Here is an 18,426-nt window from a genome sequence, read left to right on the forward strand (position 1 = left end):
ACGGACAAGAACTGCTACCAACAAAACGCAGTGCAGTAAGAACCACAGTGAGAGGACAAGGCTGGGTCACCGTAGCCCTTCAGAACCAGCTTTATGGGTGGACAACTTCTGTAGTCACACAGGGCCCCACGTGCTGAAGGGCCTCGAGCTTGGTTTCATATGCTGTTTCGCCATCTTGAAAGTCTTAATTTTTGAAAAGGGGGCCCTGCATTCATATTGCTCTGAACACCTGCAAGTTATACAGCCAGCCTTGGCCATACTTGCCACCCAGGGCCCTTCTCCTCAGGCTCAGTCTGGCATCTCAAAGTTCTCTTTCCCTGCCTCAGCATGCTGCCCTTTTCTCTTCAGTGCCACCCCTGCAATTTTTAGTCCTTGGGCTTATCAGCTCCCTAAATTGGCTACAGAATGATGCTTAATGCATGGTCCCTCTGCTTCTTAGAGGACACCAATGATATACTTTGTCATTTGATAGTCTGGGTAATTACTAAGGAGAAACAGAATAAACATAGAGATGTCATAAAGTTACTACCAAAGCAAATGGCAGGCTACTCACACTCCTATTTTATGACTAGAAGTGGAGTGAAATAAACCCACCCCCAGCAGGCCTGAAGAGCTAAGCAGGAAAGAATAAAAACTCCTTGCATGATTGGCTTTTCTGTAGCCCATCAAACTAGATGACATCCAGTTCTCTGAGTCTTTAACTCCCAAGGAAGGAAACCCTTTAAAGCATTTTCTCAGAGGGCAAGACTCCATGAAGACCCAGGAGCAAGCAAATTAGAATATAGAGCCTTCTACTCTGTGAGATTTGGGGTGCTCCTACAAGACACATCTCACTATTAGATCCATTTTAAAGAGAAATCTGGTGCTTAAAGTGGCGAACTGTGCAACAGTCACACAGCTAACAAATGGAGAAGCCAAATTCAATCAACTGACTCTGGAACCCTCCATTCTTGACCTCAATCCTACATCACCTTCCACGACTCTAGGCTTCCAGTGCAGTTCTTTTTTGCTCCCCCACTATTCCCCCTGAACAATCTTTCGCTGCTGTGTAAACAAGTGGGTGCAACAGAAACAAGGGGCTCTACCCCCAAACCATACTCACTGGTGAGTTCTAGCCCCAAATGTAAACGAGCATTTTGAGGGAGAAGTAGAAACAGAGCCACTCCTAACTACCTGGGGAGAGGGTTGGGGTGACAGATCTGCAACTGGGGATGGGGGACAGGTAAAGGCACACCCTTTCAACTACCCAGGGGGAGGTTTTTATAGAAAACAGGGGCTTTAGAGAGAGGACAGGGGTGTGAGGTCACAGCACAGGGGAAGCCAAACAAAAGGACTGGAGACATTGCAGCAATAATTACCAAGTAGAGAGAGAAGCAATTTTCAGCAGCTGCCATGAACTGCTGAAAGTAATTTTTAGGAAGCCTTCGTATAGACTGCTGCATAAAATACTTATATTACCCTTCGAAAGAAACTAATGACTTAAAAAAAAAAACACACAAAGACATTATCCTTCAAGTCTTCTGAAGTTAGACTGCTGTTTCCTTGATGCAACAGCAACATGGGGCAATCCTGGGCCACATGAGACTCTAGGATTTATTTACGTTGCAAAGAGAACAAATGAACACTTTACCACCATTTCTACTTCTTTGGAGATAACTAGAAGCCTCCGTGGCATGATTCATGCCACCTCTGCCTGAGTTCTACCACTAAAGAGACCAGAAATTAGACATTAGGGTTTTAAAAAAGAATTTCCAGAGAGAAAAAAAAAATCCAGCAAAATAAAACCAGCTACCTAGAGAGCAGAAAATATACCATATGTACAATGAGTAGATGTGTTACTTCCAAAGTGTTAAAAAGTTAGGGACTCAGTGGGGAAGTGGGTTTCCCTAATAGGTAGCTGGTTCCAGATGAACAGTTAGACCCTGGAGGACTCTGGGAGTGTGTGCATATATTCAGAGATAATGAGTCGTCATTGAGTGGCCCATTATGCCAATTTTTCACCCTAGCGAAGTCTCAGGTTGAGTCCATTGAATTATATTTGCTCTTGGGGGACTGACTTCCCCATCTACAAGGCAGAGTAATGAAATAGTGATGCTCACATATCAGGGGACGAAGTGAAGGACGCTATTTTTACCTTAGCAGCGTATAGTTCACCTAGTAAACAACCCAGGAAGAAAAAAAAATGCTAAAACATCAGAAGTAAAAATCTTGATATCAAGTTAAAGTTCAAGCTGCTGAAAAGATTATTAACCAACACTGGGTCTTCTAGATTCTTTAAAGGAAGCCATTCCCTAAAATAAAGACTGCCTGCAGGAGCAAGGCAAGGGGAACGTCTGTTCCTCTGACTGGAACACAAGACAATCCAATGAAACCCAATTCTCAAGTAGCTGGGAAACTCCCAAAGCTTTTACCCAGATCTTTCCTCACCAAGAGTAATGGTAAATTTATGTTGTCATAGGATAGTCAGGATTCTAAGAAACAAACAATACCAGTGCCCTCCCCCCCCCCCCACTTTTTAATTGTATGTGAATTTTACCTCAATCAAAAGAATTATTAACTACTTTAAATTATACAACTCAGCCCTAACCGGTTTGGCTCAGTGGATAGAGTGTCGGCCTGCGGACTGAAGGGTCCCGGGTTTGATTCCAGTCAAGGGCATGTACCTTGGTTGTGGGCACATCCCCAGTAGGAGGTGTGCTGGAGGAAGCTGGTCGATGTTTCTAACTCTCTATCCCTCTCCCTTCCTCTCTGTAAAAAATCAATAAAATATATTTTTTTAAAAATTATACAACTCAGTGGTATTTAGAACATTCACAAGGTTGTGCAATCATCACCTATATCTAGTTTCAAGACACTTCCAACACTATAAAAGCACACCCTATACCCATTAAGTAGCCAATCCCATTTCTCCCTGTAGGTCCTAGCAACCACTAGTCTGCTTTCTTTCTCTATGAATTACCTATGCTCAAAGCTTCATACACATAGAATCATACAATATGTGGCCTTCTCTGGGCTCTTCTATTTAGTGTTTTATACACACACACACACACACACACACACACACACACACATATATTGATTTCAGAGAGGAAGGGGGAGGTAGAGAGAGATAGAAACATCAATGATGACAGATAATCATTGATTGACTGCCTCTTCCACGCCCCCTACTGGGGATCGAGCCCGCAACCTGGGTGTATGCCCTTGACCGGAATCGAACCAGGACCCTTCGGTCCGCAGGCCAACGCTCTCCACTGTGCCAAACCAGCTAGGGCATTAGCATAACATTTTTGAAGTGCATCCACACTGTAGCCCATACTTCATTCTTTTTCATGGCTGAATAATATTCCATTGTATGAATGTACTACATTTTGTTTATCCATTATCAGTTGATAGACATTTGGGCTGTTCCTACCTTTTGGCTGTTATAAATACTGCTGCTGTGAACTACTGGGCCCTCATTCTTAATAAAAATACTTTATTCCTGTCAAGTACTTTATAATCTCCAATTTGCATACAATACCTCATTTGACTCTCTAATAACATCCTTCCAACTCATCTCTCAGGATTATTTTCTTGCCGGGGTCCAGCCCCAGCGGGTCCAGGGGTTCCCAAAGGTGTGGACGGAGTCGGCGAAGAAGGAATGATATGGAGACAGTGTTCAGTTGATCTCTTGCCAGGCTCCGCCTCCAGGCTCCGAGGCCAGTCCCTGTCCAGGATCCTCTGGCATGCTCTCGCCAGCGAAGTTCTTCTGTCTCTAGAGAACGTTCTGTGTAGGTTCTGTGCCTAGGCTCTGTCTCTCTTGGTCCTGTCTTCCAAGCCCTGTGTCCTTAGTTCTGTGTTCTGAGTTCTGTGTAGGATCTGTCTTCTGAATTCTGTCTCCTGAGTTCTGTGTTCTAAGTTCTGAGTGTTTCTGTCTTGTTACAACTGTATTTATACCAGTTGATTCAATCCTATCAATCTCTATTACAAAGGTTAGGGCGTTTCTTATCTCCATTCCAGGGAGTAAAGATTATGTAGCTTAAGCATGATTCTTTGTAGTTAAAATGATTAATTACCCGCCTGGCACTTAGTTAAGAGGTTTTATTCCCTCCCTAACTTCAGGGGAAAATCCCTACCTGGGGATTCAACCTTTCTCGGAGAGGTGACCTTGGTTAAAACACAGCGCCAAGAAGGTGAGCAAACATATTAAGAACCGTATGCCATATATGCCAGGTCCCTTGAAACAGCAAGGATGGACCAGCTCCCGACATTTTCTCAGACACAGAAGATAGAAGTTTCAAAGCTATCATTCCAAGTCACCCATTTATGGTAGGACCCAAGCCTGAGCAAGCACTGAAACACAGAACATCTTCCTTACCAGCTCACGTCAGGGATGGGCCGGCTGGAGAGAACCATTTCCCATCAAACCACCCATCCTGCTGTCTGTCCACCCTCACTCCCTTCCTGATTTCCCCTCAAAAGTTTGCAGGTCTGGCTTCCTCTCCCAATGAAGGAAAAGCCTTTTCCTGTTTGGTTTTGAGAGGTGTGTGGGCCTGACTGTTCTCCCTACTGTGACTGTCTCTGAACGGAGTTCCTCCTTACCTAAGCCTGGCTTTGTTTTTATTCGGCAATGTCCTCAGCCGCTGACGGAGCCTCAGGAATCACAGAAGAAAGAATCTGCTGCAACATTTGGGGTCCTGTTGTGAATGCAGCAAACTGGCTGGGGATTTGAACCCATCAAGAGCCATGGGTGCCATCCCAGGCCTTGGGTGTTTGCTGGAGCTCACCGTGGACCTTTCTGATCTCAGCTGCAGGACTCATTCCTGGCATTTGAACATCAGGCCTATGGAGACCCTAAGACTGAAAGGCTTTCTGGGGTCTCCCATTTATCCTCTCAGCTCACAGAAAGGAAGAGTGCCCACCACGGAATATTTCTCCAGAGAGGCACTCAGCTTGACCGCGTCCTCCAGAAATGTGCATAGTCGTCAAGGCCCCTCTGGTCAAAGATCTTTCCTCCATGAAGCCACCTCGCTTGGCTTCTGTAACTACAAGGTCGAGGTGCTCACTCTTCATAAACTATGACTGAGCAGAATCTAAATAGTCCTTCTTGTCTCCCCAACCCTCCGCCTTAAAGCCGAACACTTGGCCAGAGTTCCACAAAGCCAAGGCCAGGAAATCACCCAGGCTCTTCAGACGCAGATTTTATGGGTAGAAGCAAGTGCCAAAGAATGAAATTAAAAGAGCTTTTTTTTCATAAATGCAAAATCCCTTCCCAAAAGAATTAGAAAGCATTAGGCTGTTTCCAGTCTCAGTCTTAAAATGATTTCATTTGATGGCTTTTTCTATTAATAATCATGCAAGTATGCCTAGGACACAATTCTTTGATGTTGCCAACTAAGTCTTTCAAGCAACAGAACAGACATATTTATCCTTTTCTTAAGAATGATGACTCACAGGAAATGCTGTGTCTGCAGGGCTGCCAGCACGGTTCTGAAGAAACTCTTCGGTAGAGGTTCGGGTAGGTAACATTGTGTCTTTCCTACTCCCCCAGGACACTCTGAAATAAGAGGCGACCAACAGGTTAATAAGCAGCAGCGTGCCTTCGGAGGAAAAACCTAGAGTGGAAATACCTGGGCTTAAAATCCCAGCTCACCATCTAAGGCAAGTGTGATCTTAGGCAAGTCACTTACTGATTCTGTCTCAGTTTCTTGATCTAGAAAAGCCGGCACAAATAACATACAACCCAGCCTACCTCACTGGGTTGAGAACAGGAGGCAATTTGAAAGCACTTTAGAATAGAAGCGTGCTGTAGAAAGCAAAGCAATAGGCAAATATAAAGTGCCATCATTAGGACCTTCAAAATGGCCCAGTGGCTGTGTTCCCCTTGTTACTTCTCCAGAAAAAAAGGAAACAATTCTTACCTTTGTGGTGTATCCCCAAGTCTTCAGGAATGCTTTTGTCAAAAAAGATTCATGTTAGCAAATATCAAACTGCATAGAGTATGCAAATCTTTGCAACACAATTCTCAGGTAATATACACCATAAATCTAGGTAACAACACTCCACCTGTCTGAGGCTTTATTTGAACTCTTTCAAGCATCGAGCAATCAATTTACTACAGAACTCAGAACTGGCTGTGTACATAAAGGAACAGATTTTTTTGTCTTTCTATTGGACCAGGAACTTGCGATGTTTTTCTAAACAAACCTTATCATAGTGTCTCCAATAGATTCTGTTTCTCATGTTGAACCTACTGTGGAGAATTATTACATTATCATCATTTTATAGAGAAGGAAACAGAGGCACAAAACAAGTCAATCCCAAAAAGCTTTCAAGTATCCGCTAGGTTTCTCTAGTCCCGGGCCTCAAAAGGAAATTAAAAATCAAGTCTGTGCCTATGTGAACTTACCTTGTGTGGGGAGGGGGGTCTCCATGGCCTGGAATTGGAAAGGAAGACCTTGCGGAGGGCTGGAGTTCCACACTGAGGTTTCCAAAACACTGTGTCGCCACATAAATTCCCAAACAGAGCCGAGATGCAGTGTACCTGGGCCTTTTGCCTCAAAATCACACTCATCTCCAGTGGGGCTCAAAACGGGGCCTTGGCCCTGACCGGTTTGGCTCAGCGGATAGAGCGTCGTCCTGCGGACTGAAGGGTCCCAGGTTCGATTCCAGTCAAGGTCATATGCCCGGGTGTGGGCTCGATCCCCAGTGGGGGCATGCAGGAGGCAGCCGATCAATGATTCTCTCTCATCATTGATGTTTCTAGCTCTGTCTCCCACTCTCTTCCTCTCTGAAATCAATACAAACATTAAAAAAGAAACCAACCAAAAAAAGGAGGCCTTGGAGCCAGCAGCAGAAATAGCAGAGCCTGGCCAAAGGGCCCAGATACACTAAATAGGCAACTCGAAGGGGGCGGGGGGACCACCTGGGAGGGGCCCAGCAACCTGGAAGGGCCCAGCAGTAAAGCAAGCCTCCTGGAGACGCTCTGAAGTGTGAGTACCTGTGCCCACTTCACAGTCTCGTAGAAAAAGCATGACAGCTCCGGTTTTCTGATGTTCCTGGTGCTGAAGTGGTCCTGGAGTCCATGCAAACTCCCTTCACATGCCACTTTTTATAACTTTTTAAGAAAAAATGAAAGTGATGTGTTTTGTAAAAATAGTAAAAAGAAAGTAACCCCCCCCCCAGAATAAATAGAAGACACCTGTGTCCCCACAGCCCAGAAATAGCCACTTAAGACCACTGCCAACTGCAACTCTAGCTGGGGCCGGGTTTCATACACAATGCTGTACAATGGGGTTACATAACATGGTGTAATTTGTCTTGACCACTGATCACGTTTTGTGAATCTCTTCCAAATATATCCCCCAAATAGAATCAACGGTACATACTGTTTTAGAACCTGCTTTTTTCACTGAAAAATGTAATCATGAATACTTTATGCATTTACTATTTCTAAACAATCGTGCTATTTTTAATGGCAGCAGTGGGCTTACCATAATTGAAGAAATCCTATATTGTTTGGTAATGTGCTTATTTATAGCTTGGGACCCTTATCAATATTACAACAAACAAATTACCGCTGTTTCTTGGTGCACACCTGTGGGTATTCCTTCGCAGCACAGGCTAAGCAGAGACCTTAATAAGGTTTGCTCTTTGTGGTCGTGAAGCAAGCACTACTCTCTAGGTTTTGGAATCTTCCTGAGGTTCCTAGTTATGCTTGCTTAATACGTTAGGCTTTATCTATCTTTACTAATCACAGAAGCATCTAGCTCCACAAAGAATCAGTAAGAAAACACATGTTTTGTCCCCACACTGCCACATTAAAGAGAACTGAAGTCCTGTGGCAGTTCTATTTCTTCAGGACTTTCCATACCATTTTTGATAGCAGCGACACCATTTTATATTCTCACCAAACGTGCACAAGGGTTCCAATTTCTCCACCTCCTTACCCATACTTGTTATCCAGCAATCTCTCTTCTGGCTATATATCCAAAAATCTGAAAGCAGGGTCTCAAAGAGTCATCTGCACACTCATGTTCATACCAGCACTATTCACAACAGCCAAGAGGTTGAAAGCAACCAATGTGCGTTGCCAGATGAATGGACACATAAAATGTGGTATTTACATAGAAGAAGTTTTTCTTCCTTAAAAAATAAAGAGGAGACCTCCTGCCCCTTTTCCCCCTTCTCCTAGGGCAGTGATGGCGAACCTTTTGAGCTCGGCGTGTCAGCATTTTGAAAAACCCTAACTTAACTCTGGTGCCGTGTCACATATAGAAATGTTTTGATATTTGCAACCATAGTAAAACAAAGACATATTTTTTATATTTATTTTATACATTTAAATGCCATTTAACAAAGAAAAATCAACCAAAAAAATGAGTTCGTGTGTCACCTCTGACATGCGTGTCATAGGTTCGCCATCACTGCCCTAGAGCATTACTATTACCTTCCTCACTTCTAAGCTCCAAGGGCAATCTATATATATAAAAGGCTAAGTGTCTGCCCATCCGACCTGTAGCTATGACATGCACTGACCACCAGGGGGCAAACACTCAACACTGGAGCTGCCATGACAAGCACTGGCCATTTAAAAATAAATGGCACCACAGACCTGGCGCCGACAAACCAACACTCAGCTTCCCCCAAGTGGGACACAGGCCCTGCCACCACCCCAGAGCAACACCCCACCAATTCGCAGCCAACACTGCCAAGACCCCATGGTGCAAAATTTGGCCCACAGACCAGCCCAGCCCAGAAATGGCGGCTGAGGGTGCCGAGTAATGACGTCACATAGCAACGCCTAGCTTCCTCTCCCTAGCGACTACCATCCTTGGAGTTTCTTCAGCCCAGGAACCCAACTTGCTTTATAGCCAAGTGCAAACATTTTACACTTTAACCAAATGTTTGTGAATCGTTTTCTCATGCCTCATCTCATTTGATCCTCACAGAAGTCCTGGAGTAGGTAGATAGGAGACTCGGTAGAATCCTATTTTCTTTTCATTAGCAAGACGTGAATAGCAATATTAAAATATTTCTTCTAATTAATTTCCTTTCAATGTGCACGAATTCGTGCACCAGGACACTAGTAAAGAAATAAATAAATAGAAAACCCTGTCATATGGATGAATCTTAAGGACAATATGTTAAATCGTAAATGCCTTAAAGTCAGAGATTATGAAGTAGATTCTTGTGCATGCCCTACAATGTCTCCCATCACAGAATTTATCTTAAGAAAATTACCAGTTACTTATGATCGGTTAGTGGCAACCAATATGTCAAAGGTAATAACGACTCCAAAATTTATTTCCTCCCAGTTGAGCCTGAAAGAGCAGTAACAGTCCGGTCCGTCTTCCCCTCACTTATCACTGTCACCTGCTTCCTGGTTCTCCACATGCCCGGTCCCCTGGGAAAGACTGTTCTCTTCTCTGGTCCTCCAAAATCTCTGTGATCACTTGACTGGGGGAGGGTGGGTGGGGTTGTTGCTAAAATATGCCATTGGGTAGTACTTGTTTGGCTAACTTCTGAACTGCCTCCAATTTCTTCAGAAACAAGCACAACATTCTCTGAAATTCTCAAAATCAACAAAACACAGTGTTCTAGGGGGAATTCTGACGAGAAGTGAGTAAAGATGGTGGAATTCTTGAAGGACGGGGAGTCTGGCCAGGAAGAAGGCCTTCAGGGATGTAAGTGGTGCCTGGGCTGGGAGGTAGACAGGAGATGAAGGGGTGGGGGGCAAGGAGGAGACGCCCAGATGGGGTGGGTTTCACTGCCCCTTCCCAGGCGCTCAGTCCCTGTCTCCTCTGTGATGCTTGATATTTGATAAAAATAGACAAAGCCTTTTGTTGTTTAATCAGTGATCATATTTAAAATGCAAATACCCCCAATGTTAAAATTATGATGCAAATCATTTGTGTCAAATCCTTTACTGAATGCAGGCTTTGATAACAGAATAATAGGGAAAGATTCACTGAATGAAGGGAGAGAACAGAAAAGGAGAAAAAGTCTCTCTTTGGGGCCCACATTAGATTACATTCCTATTTCAGCCCTGGTCACATATGTTCTAGAATAATCAATCAACAACCAAAGATAGCAATTTACTCTCCTCGAGTGCCTTGTATCTACAAATGCTGTCATCTGCAGTGCCTAATTTGTTTCTCAGAAAAATCCTGGGAAGTAGACATAGTTCCCAATTGGCTGGTGAAGAAATAAGCATCATGGAGGGCCAGAGAGGGCCTCAATGTGCCGTGGGAAGTGAGTAACAGAATCAGGTCTCAAAACCTGGGTGGGTCTATCCACTTATTCAGCAAATAATTACGAAGGACCTACTCTAGGCCAGACTTACGCCAGGTACCAGGGATAAAATGGTGGGCAAAACCCACACAGACTGTCCTTAGGGACCTTGGAGCTAATTAAGGAGACAAGTGCTAACCAACTAATAACAAATAAAAGTAGCATTACAGCTGTGATTAGAGGAATGGAGGTGATAACAAGAACTGACCTGGGTAGAGAAGCTTGAGCTGAAGGGAGCGTTCAGAGGGAGAGACAGGGTGAGAGTTGTCCAGACAGAGGGACCTCACACAAGCAAGAGCCGGCAGGTGCATTCCAGAAACTCTAAGAAGGCCAGCATGGCAGCAGACAGAGAGTGAGGGTGTGGAGGTGTGGAGAGAGTTGAGGGAGGTGGATGGAAGCTGGATCATGCAGGGACTGGTCTGCAATAACATGCGCTTCTGCTAAGTCCGTTGATTTTCTACTAAGAACAGCTGGCACTGATAAAATGTTTGAAGAAGGGGGATGATTCTGAGAAGTATCCATGATTGAAGAACATTTTCATGGACAATGGCATCATGTGCCCACCCCACAAATATTTCAAACCCAACTGAACATCTACGGGAGGGGGGGGGGCGCGGGGGGGGGGAGCACAGCCTAGCCACTTACCACAGCTGTACCATCAGAGGGCTTTGCACCCGGCTCAAGGTCCTTATCCCTTCCTTCTTCCATCCAATTAAACATCTCTGCAGAGCCTGCCACGTAAGGTTCTGTGCTGAGCACCACACAACAAGGATGGCTCAGGCTCAGGCTCAGGCTCAGGCTCAGACTCTCCTCTAGGACAGCAGCCATGTGCACAAAGAGCTGTAGAACAAGGTGGAAAGGAATGACCTTCTCTCGATAAAGGGAAAGGAAATAGTCACAGGATGAGTGACTTTCTTCAAGGTTCTGCTCACTTGGGTTCCACTGTTTTCTGACACATTATAGCAGTGAAGTCAGAGGCCATGCTGAGTCATTCTGCTTTATGCAATTTCTCCTTTTCCTTTTGGACATATGCAAGCTTTATTCCTGTATGTTTGCAATTCAAAACTTGGCTCTGAGTCAGTTGATTTTAGGGGATTTTTCTGACAATATATAGGGTTTTCAATTAGCCTGTTTGAATCTTCTTCAACTTAGCAAAGTTTTCTTCAAATTTAAATATATTGTTAGTCATGCCCTGGCTGGTGTGGCTCAGTTGGTTGGGCACCATCTGGTGCACCGAAAGGTTGTTGGTTTGATTCCCAGTCAGGGTGCATGCTCAGATTTTGGGCTCAATCCTCAGTAGGGGGTGTACAGGAGGCAGCTGATCAATGTTTCTCTTTCATGGATGTTTCTCTCTCCCCCTCCCTCTTCCTTCCTCTCTCTTTAAAAGTCAAATTTTTAAAATCTTTATGAAAAACAAAAATATATTAATTATTGCGTCTATTTGTAAGGTTATGATACATCCTCAGGAACATATAAAATTAAGTTGGTTCTATAAATAGATGTGTGTATATGATATCTGTACATATATATATGTACACACAAACACACATGTGGATGTAAAAGTATATATTATCTGTTATGCATATGTATAGGATATCATCTTATCTTTCATCTTTATTATATGTCTTTTCCTTCTGAATTCTGAGAGAGCTACTCTGCTTTCTATATTATTGATTTGATCTTCAATAATATCCATTCTTATTACTGCTTCTGATGAGAATTTAAATTCTACTCATTTTTAATTTGTTCATCCTTTCTTATTACACCAGTTGCCCTGATTACATCTCTAGTTGTTCTCTCCTTCCAGTTTTCTGCTTTTGTCTCATAGATACCATGTCTTCTAGCCTTTTATTGAGGCAGCTAAACAGTTATTAAATTTTCCCTTGTGGTCCCTACAGTAAATAGTTTTAATAAGCCTGCTCTTCCTCTGAATTTTCAGAATGATGTATCTTCTCACTTATTTTACAGAAAGTTCTGTCTCATAGGAAACATATTCTTGGTGCTTATTTTATTTTTATTAAAACTCAAATGAGGAGCCATCTATCCAAGCCTGCATTTGCCAAGAGACAAAGAGCTTGGAATGTCCTTGATCCAATTCTCTGTTCCATTTGGTCCCTATTTAAAATCCCTTGTCAAATTGATAAATTGCTATGCACAATTCAGACCCGTTTCCAGTCTTGAATGGACTTTCCTCAAGAACAGCTCTGCCAGGCTTCTGTGACATCTTCCCCAATTCTGACCGGCTACTTCTCTGGTGTGTTGAACAGATGGGGTGAATAAAAATCTCTCTCTGGGCCCACTTTCAGCCCGTTACTTGTGGGGTCAGACCAACAAGGATACCATGGATCCATCCAGCAAGTCCTCCACCACCACCACTTCCGCCCACTGGAGGTCCCAATCTCTGAATGGAGGTGTTACCCTGAAAGTGAGAGAGGAGATTATATTGTGGTAACTTACATTATTTACACATCAGCCATGCAGTAATAGAGATGGATATGGGGTTCTCTAGTTAATACAAATCTTGCATTGCACATCCAGGTCGCCCACATGGAATGGCACAAAGGGTACCTTCTACATACTTTTAGGAAGGCAGTTTTAGTTCATCTCTAAGCATAGGTGGGCTGGTGATTGTGTTTTTAACCCAGTTCTTCACCATGTAGTTGGTGGAAATTTCTCTCAAGTTCTGCCAATGGGTTAACTGTCGGTCATATTCCCCATATTTTTCAATGTCTTCCAGAATACTTTATTCGGAAGCTGAGAAAGGTTGTGGAGGGACCATTTAACCCCCACCTCAACACATTCTTTATAGAGATTTCTTCTCCTTAGCGTCAAAATTCAACTGCAAGAATTACCTCCTAAGCTAGGAAGATAGCAGGATAGGGAATATGAGGACTGGAAAAATTCAGTCCACGCCTCCTGACTCTGCACATTCTCATAATCTATTGACTAGAGAACCTATGATGAATGTATAAGGGCTGTAAACTTTCGGTGTTTCTCCTGCCTGCCCTTCAGAAAGTGATTCCAGGAACTCTAGACTAGAATCCATGCCTAAAATCTTAGTTGTAATCAAACCAAAAATAAAACATACAAATATGAAAGTTCAACTAGGAGCTAAGATCTCTGGGCTCTGGACGTAGCTCTGTGCCCACCTGACTGCATGACTTTAGAAAAATCCTTTTACTCTGAGCCTTGGTGGCACTCATTTAAAAGGTTGCTGCTCTAAATCAGTAGTTCTCAATTAGGAGAGATGTTTGATAGAACTGTACCATATACATGGTGAGTGTGGAGGCAGATAAAGGATTGATAACCACCTAAATCTCTGCCCAAAGAGGCAGCCACATCTAAAATCCTATGGTTTTATGAAAACTGAATTTGGCAAGTGAGAAGTAGAGTCCTCAGTGACATTTGGTCCTACATCCTGAAGGCCCGTGACTTCCCTAAACTACCAGAAAATGCTCTTGCCAAGAATGCTGGAATGGCTTAGCCCAAGCTTACTTTAGGGCACTGGTGTGTGCTTTCCAAAGAAGTAATGTTCCTTAGATTGACAAACCAGCTGTGCTGGATTCAAACAATGGCAAACAGTGAATGTAAAAGCCATTGAAGCAAACCAGGCATCAAGTAGGTTAGTCAAATGTATATTGCACAAAACAGATAGTTTTATCTTTTTCTCCCTTTCCAGTGAGATGGGGAAAGGGAGAGAAAACCTAGAACTCTTGTATTCAACATAAAAAGAGGAAATGGCGCCCTCTAGTGGTGCCTTTACTGTGTCTCCCACTTCTACAGGTCACACACAGGGCCACCGCATAGGTTTGCACATTCGTAGGCTCTAACATAAATGGCATTCTCTGGGTTATATATTGTACATCCTAGACAACCATACACAGCAACTCTTTTATGTACACACTAGAGGCCCAATTCACGAAATTCATGCAAAAGTAGGCCTTCCTTCCCCCGGCTGCCAGCACCGGCTTCCCTCTGGCACCTGGAACCCAGGATTCCCTCACAGCCCCGACTTCGTCGGGAAGGTCATCCAGAAGGACATCCGGTCTAATTAGCATATTACCCTTTTATTATTATAGATGTGAACGTATGTATGTATACACTCAACATATATACATCCCAAGCACATATATACACACATACAACAAATACATCCATACATAAACACTAATGCACACATAAAAATACAAGCACTTGCATCATACAGAGCATGCATAATATATGTATACTCTATATACACACATATACATACCTAAAAGTATATATATGCATCCACACATGTGCACACACACACATACGTTCAAACATAGACATTCACAATAAGCCTGTATATACATACACATGTGTATATCACAAGCACATATAGACCATGTAGACAAAGTCAGGCATCCACACATGCATATACACACTGACTCCACAATAGTAAATATAATTAATCAATAAGAACAGGAATAGTTTTTTTGAGCACTGACTATATGCCATGCACCTGTCTAAATTATTTACATATATTAACTTATTTAAACCTCAATAATTCCATGAGATTGATCTTATCTTTATCCCCATTTTATCTCTGAACAAACTTCAACAAAGGAAAGTTCAGTAACTTGCCTGTGGTTACAGAACAAGCACAGATTGAAACCATTATTTGAATTGGGTCCATACTTGGAACTATACAAATGCTAATTAATTATGGCTAAGGTATAAGAGCGCATTTCTGTGGGTAAGAAAATTGTTTGTGATAACGTCTATACGGCAATAAAGTACCCATTACCATTCTGCCTCTATCCTACACACGCTGACACACACACACACACACACACACACACGCTGACACACACACACACACACACACGCTGACACACACACACACACATTTTGGCAGTCTGTTATATATCTTTGTCTTATACATATTCACACATGTGTAGTTATTTATAAATATACCTAATATTTGTTGAGCGTCTGCTATATAGAATATGCTTTTCATACATTTCTGCATTACTTAATCCTCTTAGCATCCCTGAAATGTACTCCGTACAGTGCCTATTTTATATGAAGAAACTAAAGCACAGAGAAAGGAAATTTACTCCAGGATCCATGACTCGTAAACGGCAGATCAGGTGTGAAAACCAGGCATTCTGGAGCCAAAAATCATGCTGATTTCACTATGTTACCCAGCTTCTCTCTTTTCACCCCATAAAAATTCCTACCATTTCCATACACAGTTCACAGCAGTTGTAAAGGATGAAACCAGTGAGCCAAAAGATTTAAAGGTTTTTAAAATTCCACTGCTGAATTAATTTTTGTACATGGGGACAATCTGTGGTAGTTTCATTCTTTTGCATGTGGCTTTCCAATTTTCCCAGCAGTATTTATTGAAGAGGCTTTCTTTTCTCCATTGCATGTTTTTGGGTCCTTTGCCCATATACATGTGGCTGTATTTCTGGGCTCTCAATTCATTTCCATTGGTCTGTGTATCTAAACTCATGGACCTTCAACTTACAGAAGATCTTATGCTTCCGGCTGGTCACCTGGGCCCTCCCCCTTGTTCTTGAGACCCCGCCCCCTTGTGCACCTGACCACTGACCCACACTGGCCAGGAGACTGAGCTCCTCAGGCAGATGGGGGCCCTTCCCAATAGCTGGAAGGTGGGTTAAGGGCCGAACACCCACAGCCCCACATCGCCTTCCGCTCACAGGCAGCCTCCTACCCCGGGGGCAGGCGGCAACCTGGGGGCCCCAAGCCCTCCTGGAAGACAGCCATGGGGGGGCGGGTCTAAATACCGAGGGATCCCCCCTCCCCACCATGGGTGCATCTCACACTGGAGTGGGCTGTGATCCCGCCAGCCCTGCCTGTGGGCTGTGACATCAGGGAAAGAGCAGTGTTAAGCCCCTGAAAACCCTTTCTATTCTGGGAGCAAATGTCCTGCCCCCTCCAGGTCCCTGGGGGCCGGCTTTCCGCCTCCTTCTCGGGGAGCGCCCTTCCTTGAGGACAGGGGCCTTCTTGCTGCCGTGCAGAGTCTGGACCCCAGGAAGGTGGGGCTTCTGCGCCCTCTGGTGAACCTCCTCCCCATTCACGTGGCCCCATCAGCCTGTCCAACTTGACCACTTCCAGCTGTGGGCCTGGCCCCAAGCCCTCATTCACGTGCCAGTTCCGGGGGTCACCTGGGCCCAGCCCACCCCCTGGGTCAGGTCAGCACTTGCGGCTGTCTGCCTGGCCCCGCCCTCTCGATGACGTCACCTCTCCCAGCTGGTCACCCGGCCCCCACCCTTGTTAACCTGACCTCTTCCAGCTCTTCACCTGGGCCAGCATGCCCCCTCAAGCCCATGATGACTACCTGCTGGTCACCTGGGCCCTCCCCCTTGTTCTTGAGACCCCGCCTCCTTGTGCACCTGACCACTGACCCACACTGGCCAGGAGACTGAGCTCCTCAGGCAGACGGGGCCCTTCCCAACAGCTGCAAGTTGCATTAAGGGCCAAACACCCACAGCCCCAGATCGCCTTCCGCTCACAGGCAGCCTCCTACCCCATGGGGCCGTGGGCAAGCTGGGGGCCGCCAGCCCTCCTTTAAGGCAGCCATGGTGGGGGGGGGGGGTGTTGGTCCTATTACCAATGGATCCCCCTTCATAGGGGCATCTCATACTGGAGTGGGCTGGGACCCCGCCAGCCCTGCCTATGGGCTTTGACATCAGGGAAAGAGCACTGTTAAGGCCCTGAAATCCCTTTCTGTTCGGAGAGCTAATATCCTGCCTTCTCCAGGGCCACTTACTAGTCTCTTTCCCGGGAACACCCTTCCTTGAGGACAGTGACCTTCTTGCTGCCATCCAGTGTCCGGACCTCAGGAAGGTGTGGCAGGCTAGGGACCTCTGCACCCCTTTTCTGAGCCTCAGGTTTGGCATCTGGTCACAACCACCCAGGTGCTGTTTCTTAGCAACCCAGGTGCTTCAAGAAGGGGAGTCCCAAGATGCCTTGGAGGTAAGGGTGGGGCTTTGTGAGTACCCTGCCTCATCCTACAGCTGAGGGCCTGGCAAGGGGAGGCATCCCTCAGCCAGGCAGCCTGCACTTCCCACCAATCAGTCAGCCAGTGTGCCCACTTCCCTGTCCCTTGGGACTGGGAGGGTATGAGGGGCAGGAGACAGGGCCTAGGCACAGATACAGGCATGGATCTCCCTGTGAGTCCCTGCTGTCCCCAGAACTCAGTTAAAGCCCCAAACTGAAGGGCACAGAAGGGTATATTTCCTGAGGTGGGTGCTCTGATGACTACAGACTGGGACATATGTTCTCCCACTTCTGTGGCCAGAATCTGAAATCAGGGTGGCTGGGCCATGCTCCATCCAAGGGCTTCAACTGGACGGTGCTTACTGCCTCTTCCGCTTCCGGGCGCTCCTTACCACATCCCTTCAGTCTACAGGTGAGTCCCCCTCCACCCTCCTGGGACATCTCTCGCATAAAAACATGTCCTCACCCCACTGTTCACCTACCCACTTCCAGCTGTGCCCACTTCCTGGTACTCACTTGCTTCTACCACCTTGTTCAGGTGCCCATTTCTGGCTGTGCCCACTTCAGGCTCATCGCAAGGCCCACCCCCTTGTTCACATGCCCACTTCCAGCCATGCCCACTTCTGGTTGATCACAACCTCACTCCCCTGTTTACTAGCCCACTTCATGCTACTCCCTTGCCCCTGCCACCTTGTTGAGGTGCCCACCTCGGGCTGATCATTTGGCCTTGCCCTCTTGGCTGCTGGCAGAGCCTCCTTTTAGCTGGGCTGAGTTGTGGGGCAGGTGGCCCCATCCTAGGAACCTCTGCTCCCCCTCTCTGAGCCTCAGTTTTGGCATCAAGAATCTGGGCACAGCAAACCAGTTGCTGGCTCCTATCAACCCAGGTGCTTCAGGAAAGGGAGCCCCAGGCTAGACTCATTAGGGGGAATGCCTTGGAGGTATGGGTGGGATTTGTGAATTCCCTGCATCATCATATATCTGGGGGCTAGACAAGGGGAGGAGTCCCTGTGCCAGGAAGCCTGAACTTTCCACCAAACAGCCCATTAACTGCTGTGTGTCCTCCAGGAAGCCACTCACCCTCTCTGTGCTGCAGGAGCCTCACCTGTACAATGGGCCACAGCTGCACCTTCCAGCAGTATGGGGTAATTGTGTATGTGC

Source organism: Myotis daubentonii, chromosome 12 (assembly GCF_963259705.1).
Source record: "Myotis daubentonii chromosome 12, mMyoDau2.1, whole genome shotgun sequence".
NCBI lineage: Eukaryota > Metazoa > Chordata > Mammalia > Chiroptera > Vespertilionidae > Myotis > Myotis daubentonii.